The sequence below is a fragment of the Squalius cephalus genome (genome assembly GCF_949319135.1).
Source record: "Squalius cephalus genome assembly, chromosome: 18".
Lineage (NCBI taxonomy): Eukaryota > Metazoa > Chordata > Actinopteri > Cypriniformes > Leuciscidae > Squalius > Squalius cephalus.
The window spans coordinates 27,083,398-27,091,360 of record NC_137139.1 but is presented as its reverse complement, the minus strand read 5'-3'; the positions used below and the strand labels follow the sequence as shown (position 1 = coordinate 27,091,360).

General features: G+C 37.1%; 1 long non-coding RNA gene across 1 annotated transcript; it reads left to right on the top strand.

Moving 5' to 3' along the window:
- Window positions 1–4,454: 4,454 nt before the first annotated feature.
- Window positions 4,455–6,916, top strand: LOC307145364. The gene is made up of 4 exons (XR_013818945.1): window positions 4,455–4,554; window positions 4,887–4,919; window positions 5,680–5,778; window positions 6,802–6,916. It is a non-coding gene; the product is annotated as an uncharacterized lncRNA (long non-coding RNA).
- Window positions 6,917–7,963: the final 1,047 nt, after the last annotated feature.

The following is a 7,963-nucleotide window of genomic DNA, read 5'->3' as shown; positions in this document are numbered from 1 at the left end:
ATATATATAAGTTCACAATACTCATATGTATTTGTTTTTTAAACTTAAATGGTTTAAAGCAATCAGTTTCCTCAATCAGTTTGAGTTGAGTTAACTTATTGGGTTTTACAGTGTGATGACAGAGGCAATAGCAGTTGTTGTCTTCCTGACAAAGCTAACAAAGGTTTACTTTAGCTCCAAGCCGCCACATCAAAGTTTTAAGGAATATTCCTTGAGTGAACTGAAGAGTGAATCAAATTTATTTGTGTGGAAATCCACTTTTTGCCAGAAATGCTGCAGATATTCATTAAAAAAAATCCATGATGTCACATCACTGACAAAAGCACTCCAGACAGACCATCACAAGGGCTGATGTCCAACAGCAAATAACACTGATTTCTGAGAATGGCCTGGTAACTGCAGGCACAACACCCTGAAGAGTGTCATTGCGACTCTAGATGTTATTAAAAATTGACAGATAACAAGGTTGATGTGTTGTAGCAGTCTAGGCTCCAAGCCAAAGGACAGGTGTGATCTTTGGATAAAAGTGTTTGCTAAAATTTGTGGGTCTCAACAGGTTTAATTACCGTTTTGGTAATTAGGTACCGTATTGGGTCGCCAATAATAATAATAATAATTATAAAAATGTATCTTCTACTACTACTTTTGGAAGACGATTTAATCTGAAGCAACTCCTAATAAATCCTGCAGAGCCCCTAAAGGGACATGATGATAGTAAAAAAAATTATAAAAAATTATATTTCAAAGCTTTTCCGTTCTCTTGCAAAACTTTTGCGTTCACTGGCAAAACTTGTATGTTCACTCGCAAAACATTCATAGTTACAAGTTATACGAGGTGGGAGAAGATCCTTGATTTCAGTGCTTTCATGAGTTTCTCAATACTTTTACAATAGAATGCAAAGGTTTTTGTGAGTGAACACAAGGTTTCTTGGGGGAACGCAATACTTTTGCAAGAGAACGTGAAAACATTCCCCCATTTTCACAGACAAGATTTAAGCCTAGTCTCAGACTAATATCAATGTTTGAGCTTTGTTAACTGTCATTTCTTAAAATATCACTGCCATTGTTTTGTTTCAAGATGCACACCAGTTATGTTTTTTTATTTTTTTAAGGCATGTTTATAAAAGCTCCTTAAATGTCCTAATTGAACTAAGGCATAATCCTGACTTAATCAAAGCCCTGTCTGTGAAACCAGGCCTTTGAAAAAAAATATTTTCCTTATTTCTCATCTAATTTTGTTTTCATCGCCATGTTCCCTTAGGGGCTCCATAGCATCTCACTAGTTGGAAACTATTCTATTCTAAATAACTACATACTCCCTTGCAGTTTGTTTTAATGATTTCCCACAATGCAAAAACCTAGTTACACATTGATGTAATGGGGTTCCGGATAGAGCAGTACAGCCAGACAAAGAGGTATCGGGGAGCAAAGGAGAGCATTGTGCCAGCGAGCACCGTCTGTACAATAAATCTCTCCAAGCCTTTAAGTGTCTCTTACACTATGTCTCCCAGAACTCCTCCGTTTCTCGTAAGTTTACAGTACCTTAAACTCTACTAAAGGTGAAACTGCTCTTGAAATTGATGAATTGGCTTCCTATTGTCCTCCCTGATGGCTCACTTTTGTGGAGCCAGTTCTTTTGTCCTGGTCTATCAGCCGCTCTTTCTGAATGAGAGGCTCCGGCGCGCCACAAAGTTTCCTAGCCGGAGCCGTTGACGGGCGGCTGTGGGCCATGCGTGAAGCTCTAATGGTTGGCCGTGGTTTGGTCGGGCTGACAGGTCCCTGTGTCTCTGTGGACGGGTTCAGGACTGACACCTCATCCATCTCTGTCCCTGAGGGGGCTCTTGCTTCTCGCTTTAATGACAGGTGAGTGGTCTATATATTTGTGTGCGTATAGAAGCGTGTGGGTCCTCGCCTGTAGCACCACAGGCTCTGTCAGAGCACAATTACCTCCCATGAGCCTCTCTGCTCAAGGTGACTGCAGAGCTCAGGGTTAATCTCAAGTGATGTTGTGGCTCTCTGCATGGTGTTTAGGTAAGATGATGTCTGGAACACAACATTAACACCATTTTTGATCTCCTAATGCAAATATACTCTTGATCTCCTAATACAAATATGCATAAATCCCCCAATAAACTCAGTTTCAACCTTTTTCCGTAAAACAAAGAACTGTATGAGGCTAAAATTGCAATCTATTAAAGTATTGGAGCCATGTTTGATCCACTTATATTTCTGTATAACCTCGTGCAAGGTTCAATACAAGCTAAATTTGTGACAATGTTTCTTACCATGAAAGAAACATTGACCCCATTGAACATTTATCAGAATAGTTCACCCCAAAACAAAAAAATTATCATGATTTACTGACCCTCATGCCATCCCAGATGTGTGACTTTGTCTTTTAGATATTTTAAGCTCTAGGTCCATACAATGCAGTTGAATGGTTAGTAAAACTTTGACGCTCCAAAAAGCACAGCATAAAAGTAATCCATTCGACTCAAGTGGAATAATCCATGTTATCTGAAGCTGTTTGAATTTAGATTGCTAATGTAATTCTGCAGATAAATGTGAACGCTATTCAAAATTGGTTATAACTTCACCCAGACAAGGTTAGTAAGGTCAGTACCATACTATTCTCATGCTAACACATGTAAAACGTTAAAGTCTTGTGACTATAATTCTGAAATCCAATATTTGGGTGATATTTATTATAATATCTGATCAGTAAAAATAATATTAGCAAAAATAAAATTTTCAGTCTTTCTCTTCAGGGAAAAGTGACCAAAATCAGTCTGTCACTCACGATCATACCCAAATTTAGAATGAAAGAGAACATACCCTAATACTTATACAGTAGCAATATCAAGTAGGCTACATGGTTCACGGCTGTGACAGAGGCTATTGGCTTCTATATCAAAATTCAATATTCAATAGAACATATGTCAACACTATTTTATATACTGTGTAATATATATAGCCTATATATATATAAAGCTGAGGGTAAGTACACGACTAATCAACATAATGTGGAACAGGTGCGTAACTCAAATCAGAAACCATGGCAACTAACAATGACCAGGAACTCGGGCAAACAGGGACAGAACAAAACCAAACTGAAACTAAACATAACGCTTACAATACAGCAAGCCAACTTCTTTTACGTTTCATGTATATACATGTTCTGGTTGATGACTAGAGGTGTTTTTTGTCTAACCGCAACACTGCATCATCAGGATCCAATACTAAAACTCTGTTTATAACGGCAACTTCACTATTTAAATCATAAACATATTTCAGCTTAGTATGTTCAAACTGAAATAGAGCTGTTAATGATAACAGCGTAATTATCACCCTGATTTTGAATTGGAGTGGTGACAAACATGCAGCAGGCAACATGGCTGTGGGGGCAGAGCCTCGGAGGAGGGTTGTTCTTGTACATTGTACATGTAACTTGTTTACGTGAGTGTGTGTGTGTGTGTGTGTGTTTGCAAGGGTCTGAGGAGGCAGGGGACTCCTTTAACACAGCAGTGAGCTCTCATTAAAAGCATCTTTCTCTTGGCCGGCAGTGGACGCTGTCAGCTGTTCGCTTCCACTGCATGCAAATAAGCCTAATTAGTCTGCGAATCTTCAGAGCTTCCAAACGATAGTATTTCAAAAAGGCAAATTTCTACTCACACCATGACAAAAATCTCCCGGCTCTCCTGGGGAACATTATTCATGCGTTTAAAAAAAACATTATTCATGTGTTTTTGATCTAACAGCGAGTAATTTGATAAAGTATCTCTTTCTTTCATATCCAGATTATTTTCGTGTCGGCCATGGATCTCACACAAACATCACACATACATCACAGAAGTGGCAATAAATATGTCTAAACAGGGTGAAGTGAGCTGTCAATCATTTTGATTAATGACCGGCATGTTTCTAAATGTGTGTGATCCAAACTGTGCAGTCAGCAGGTCGCGAGGCAGTGCCGAAGCTTTCTCTCAGTGATTGAGACTATGGGTCGCTTTAAATGGGAACATTTCCTGAAGCGGGCGTACTGACAAACATGCTCTACAGAGACTCCTGCATACGTTTGACACTTCACATCTAGATCGGTTTTGATGTTGCTGAATGTGGACGAGCAGGAATAAAGAATTTGAAAGTAAAAGTTCAAACAAAACTGAAAATTAGAGCAACATTTATTCACCCTTATGTCATTCCCAAACCTTACGACAAATCTGTTTTTTTTTTTCTATTCTTTTTTTGTTTTGTTTTTCTGTTGAACACAAAAGGGAGCAGTGCTACACTGTAAAATATTTCCAGGATTTCACAATATATAACTGTAATATTTCACAGGTAATTACATTATTACCACTTCACAGGCTTTAACTGTGATATTTCACAATATAATACCGTATTTAGACTTTTACTGTGAAAATAATGCAGGCGCGGGGCTTTTACAAGAAACTACTGTGAATTCCGTCATTTTCGCGCTGCAACTGCGTCATCTGAGCTCCCCCGGAGCTCCCTGGCCTGATCTCCTCCATGGTCTCACTCGACGGATTCAGTGCGGTAAGTGTTTAATTTCAAACTTTGTCAATTTGATGACTGTTTTTAATATGAAATTGCATGTTATTTAAAAGTATGAACCAAATTAGCGTTAGTTAAGTTCTGTTTCATGTTTTTGTAACTTAGCTGGAGCAGATTCGCGTCTAGGTTTGAGCGCGCAAATTTGAATCAGACGTTGGTTGTGTTAATAAGTGTATTAGTAGTACCGTATTAAGTTATTAACTGTGAGGCTTCACGTTAGCTAACTTACACCGTCAAAATTGAACTTTAGCTTTTCTTAATGCTTTTCTTAGTTAACGTTCGTTACTCTAACAGCGTTCTCTCTTTTCCCACAGCATTTTTCTACCACCGGGAAATAAAGTTATAAGGTAAGCTGTGGCCTTAATGTGTGTATTATGACAGTTATGATCAACTAGATACATTATAATGTTGTGGATTTGTGCAAAGGTGGAATAAATTAATCTCAAATTAGTAACGTTAGCTAGCTGGGCGGCGTCGTCCATATTTTTCTGCCGTGTGTGAAACGGAGCAGCCGTTGTCTGTCTCGTCAACAGAAAAAATAAAGTGCATTTTATTATAAAAAAGATATAGGAAAATAAATGTGTTTATCACTGAATTAGTGGAACTTCGTTAGCTGTGCTATTCTAAAGTAAAACAGGTCGACATCTGGAGATATTAGGAGCCATTTTGTCTGTGAACGGGTAATAATTCGAGGAGGAAGAGTACAAGCAGAAACAGCCACATGGAGATGGACTGGCAACAGGCTCTTCCTCCATCCTCTGCAAACAGTACGTGTAAATGATGTAAATTGATGTGTGCAAATGCATTGCCTGGGTAAATCACACACATCTAACTTACTTTGTTGCAGGACTATTCTTGACTGTGTGTTTGTGATGTAAATGTTTTTCAGTTGCTGTTAAGTTATTTAAATGGTTGCTGTTTAATTGAATCCAAGTAATGTCACCTTGTTAAAACTGAGCTAACTTTAGTTTTGCTCAGTACTGCAACAGCAGTGACCCACTGAAGGTGATGACTGGGAACTGAAACCTTTTTAATCCCACTTGAATTAAACTAACATCTTTCTTCTCTGTCTTTTTGTTTATATGTGCTTCTTGGGCATCAACCCAGAGACAGGTACAAAATCAAAGAGGCAGAGAGGACACATAAACCAGCAAGTCTGTACACTGATCAGGAAGCTCATTGACTTTGAATGGATGTCAGTCTAATGTAAGTTGTGTTCCAACTTCAGAACAGACTAACGAAACACTGTCTCTGTTTTAAGCTAGAATTAGTTATGCAGTAAGATGTTTACTTAAGCTATTAAAGGGTTAGTTCACTCAAAAATGTAAAGTCTCTCATTAATTACACTCCCTCATGATGTTCCAAACACATAAGAATTTTTTTCAACACAAATTAAGATAATTTTAAGAAGTCCGAGAGCTTTCTGATCCCGCTTATAGACTGCAATGTTATAACCGCTTTCAAGCCCCAGAAAGGTAGTAAAAACATTGTTAAAATAGTCCACGTGACTACAGTGGTTCAACCTTATTGCTATGATGCGACGAGAATACTTTTTGTGCGTTCCGCACTATTAAGTATTTTTGCATCGCTTCATAACATTAAGATTGAACCACTGTAGTCACATGGACTATTTTAACAATCTTCACTACCTTTCCGGGCCTTGAAAGTGGTAATAAAATTGCTGTCCATGGAGGAGTCAGAAAATATCTTAATTTGTGTTCCAAAGATGAACGAAGGGCTAACGTGTTTGGAATGAGGGTGGGGTTTTGGGTAAACTATCCCTTTAATCTGTTCTACGAGTTTAGACAGGCTGCAAAATGTCTAAAATTCATTGTTCTTACGTTTATTTGAATTAAACATGCCTTTTCAATGTTATAGGTTATTGATAGGTTAGAATAAAAACGTCAAATTTACAGACATACTTTACAATAGTTTTAAGTGTAAATTTACATCACATTACTGGCTTACTGAGTTGCATTACTATGTACGCATGTCATGTAATTTTTGCTTAACCTCAATCATGTTACTTTCAGAGTCCTCTGGTTTGTTGATTTAATATTAATTGATATAGTACTATTCACATGATTTATCTGATTTATCATGAGTTTTACAATTGTAATTTCTTAAATTGTACACATTTTAGGATTAGTTTTACAATGCGAGTACCATACTTGCAGGTACTTGCACCACAGAGTAACTTAAACTTTTTGTCTTTCTTATCTTTTGTAGATAGTGGACAGAACCCATACTATGCAGGTGCCTGCTGCAAGGGAAGGAGCGAGACACCTGCAACCCTCTCTTTTCCCACCTTTTTGTCTTTTCTTCCCTCTCTCACTCTCTCTTCCCTCTCTCCTTCTTTCTCTTTTCAGCTCCTACGTTGTGAAGTACCATTATCACATAGTAAACACATGCACAGTGCACACACATAGACACACATTCCTGTTACCCAGTGTTCATTCCTGTTACCCAGTGTTTATTCCTGTTATTAAATTGTATTTTTCAAGTACCATTATCACATAATGGTAAACACAGTAAACACATTCACACACATATTGACAGACATTCATGTTACCCAGTGTTCATTCATGTTACCCAGTGTTCGTTCATTCATGTTACACAGTGTTTATTCCTGTTATTAAAATGTATTTTTCTTCTAAAAAAATAAAAGTTAAACCATTGTTTTTATCAGTTTTGTTTGGTCCATCATTTATGCTAAATCACAGTATAGACATGGTTAAATACAGTAATTCTACAGCAGCTTACTGTTAAATTACAGTAATATGATAGACTAACTGTAATTGCACAGTAAAATACAGTAATTATACAGCAGCTTACTGCTAAATCACAGTAATATGACGGCATAGTTATTGTGAAGTCACAGTAAACAGCTGTCATTTCACAATTATTTACTGTAAAAATGATACGGTAACTTACTGTGAAAGTCATGCAATTATTAACCTGCAATTTATTGTAAATTTACAGTGAAATAATTAACAGTGTATTTTAATATTATTTATATACTATAAATATTTATATACTTAGTTATTTAAGATTTAATTCAGTTTGTAATTTTAGTACTTCTAAAATTAAAATTATTTCAGTGAGTTTAAGGCCCTGTCCACACGAACACGGGTATTTTCAAAACCGCAGCTTTTTCTATGCGGTTTGTAACCAGTAGGCTAATAACCTTTTATTCCAGGCTTCTGATTGGCCAACATGGCTTTACGGTTAGGGTTATATTGCCACTTGTTGGTTTGGCATGCTCTTGATAGCACTTCATGGCTGTTTTCGTGTTTTCATGTGGACGCAAATTATAATTTTTTTTAACAAAGGAGGAAAAACTCCTATAAAATTACCCGTGTATGTGTGGACTATGCTTAAGGCAACAGTT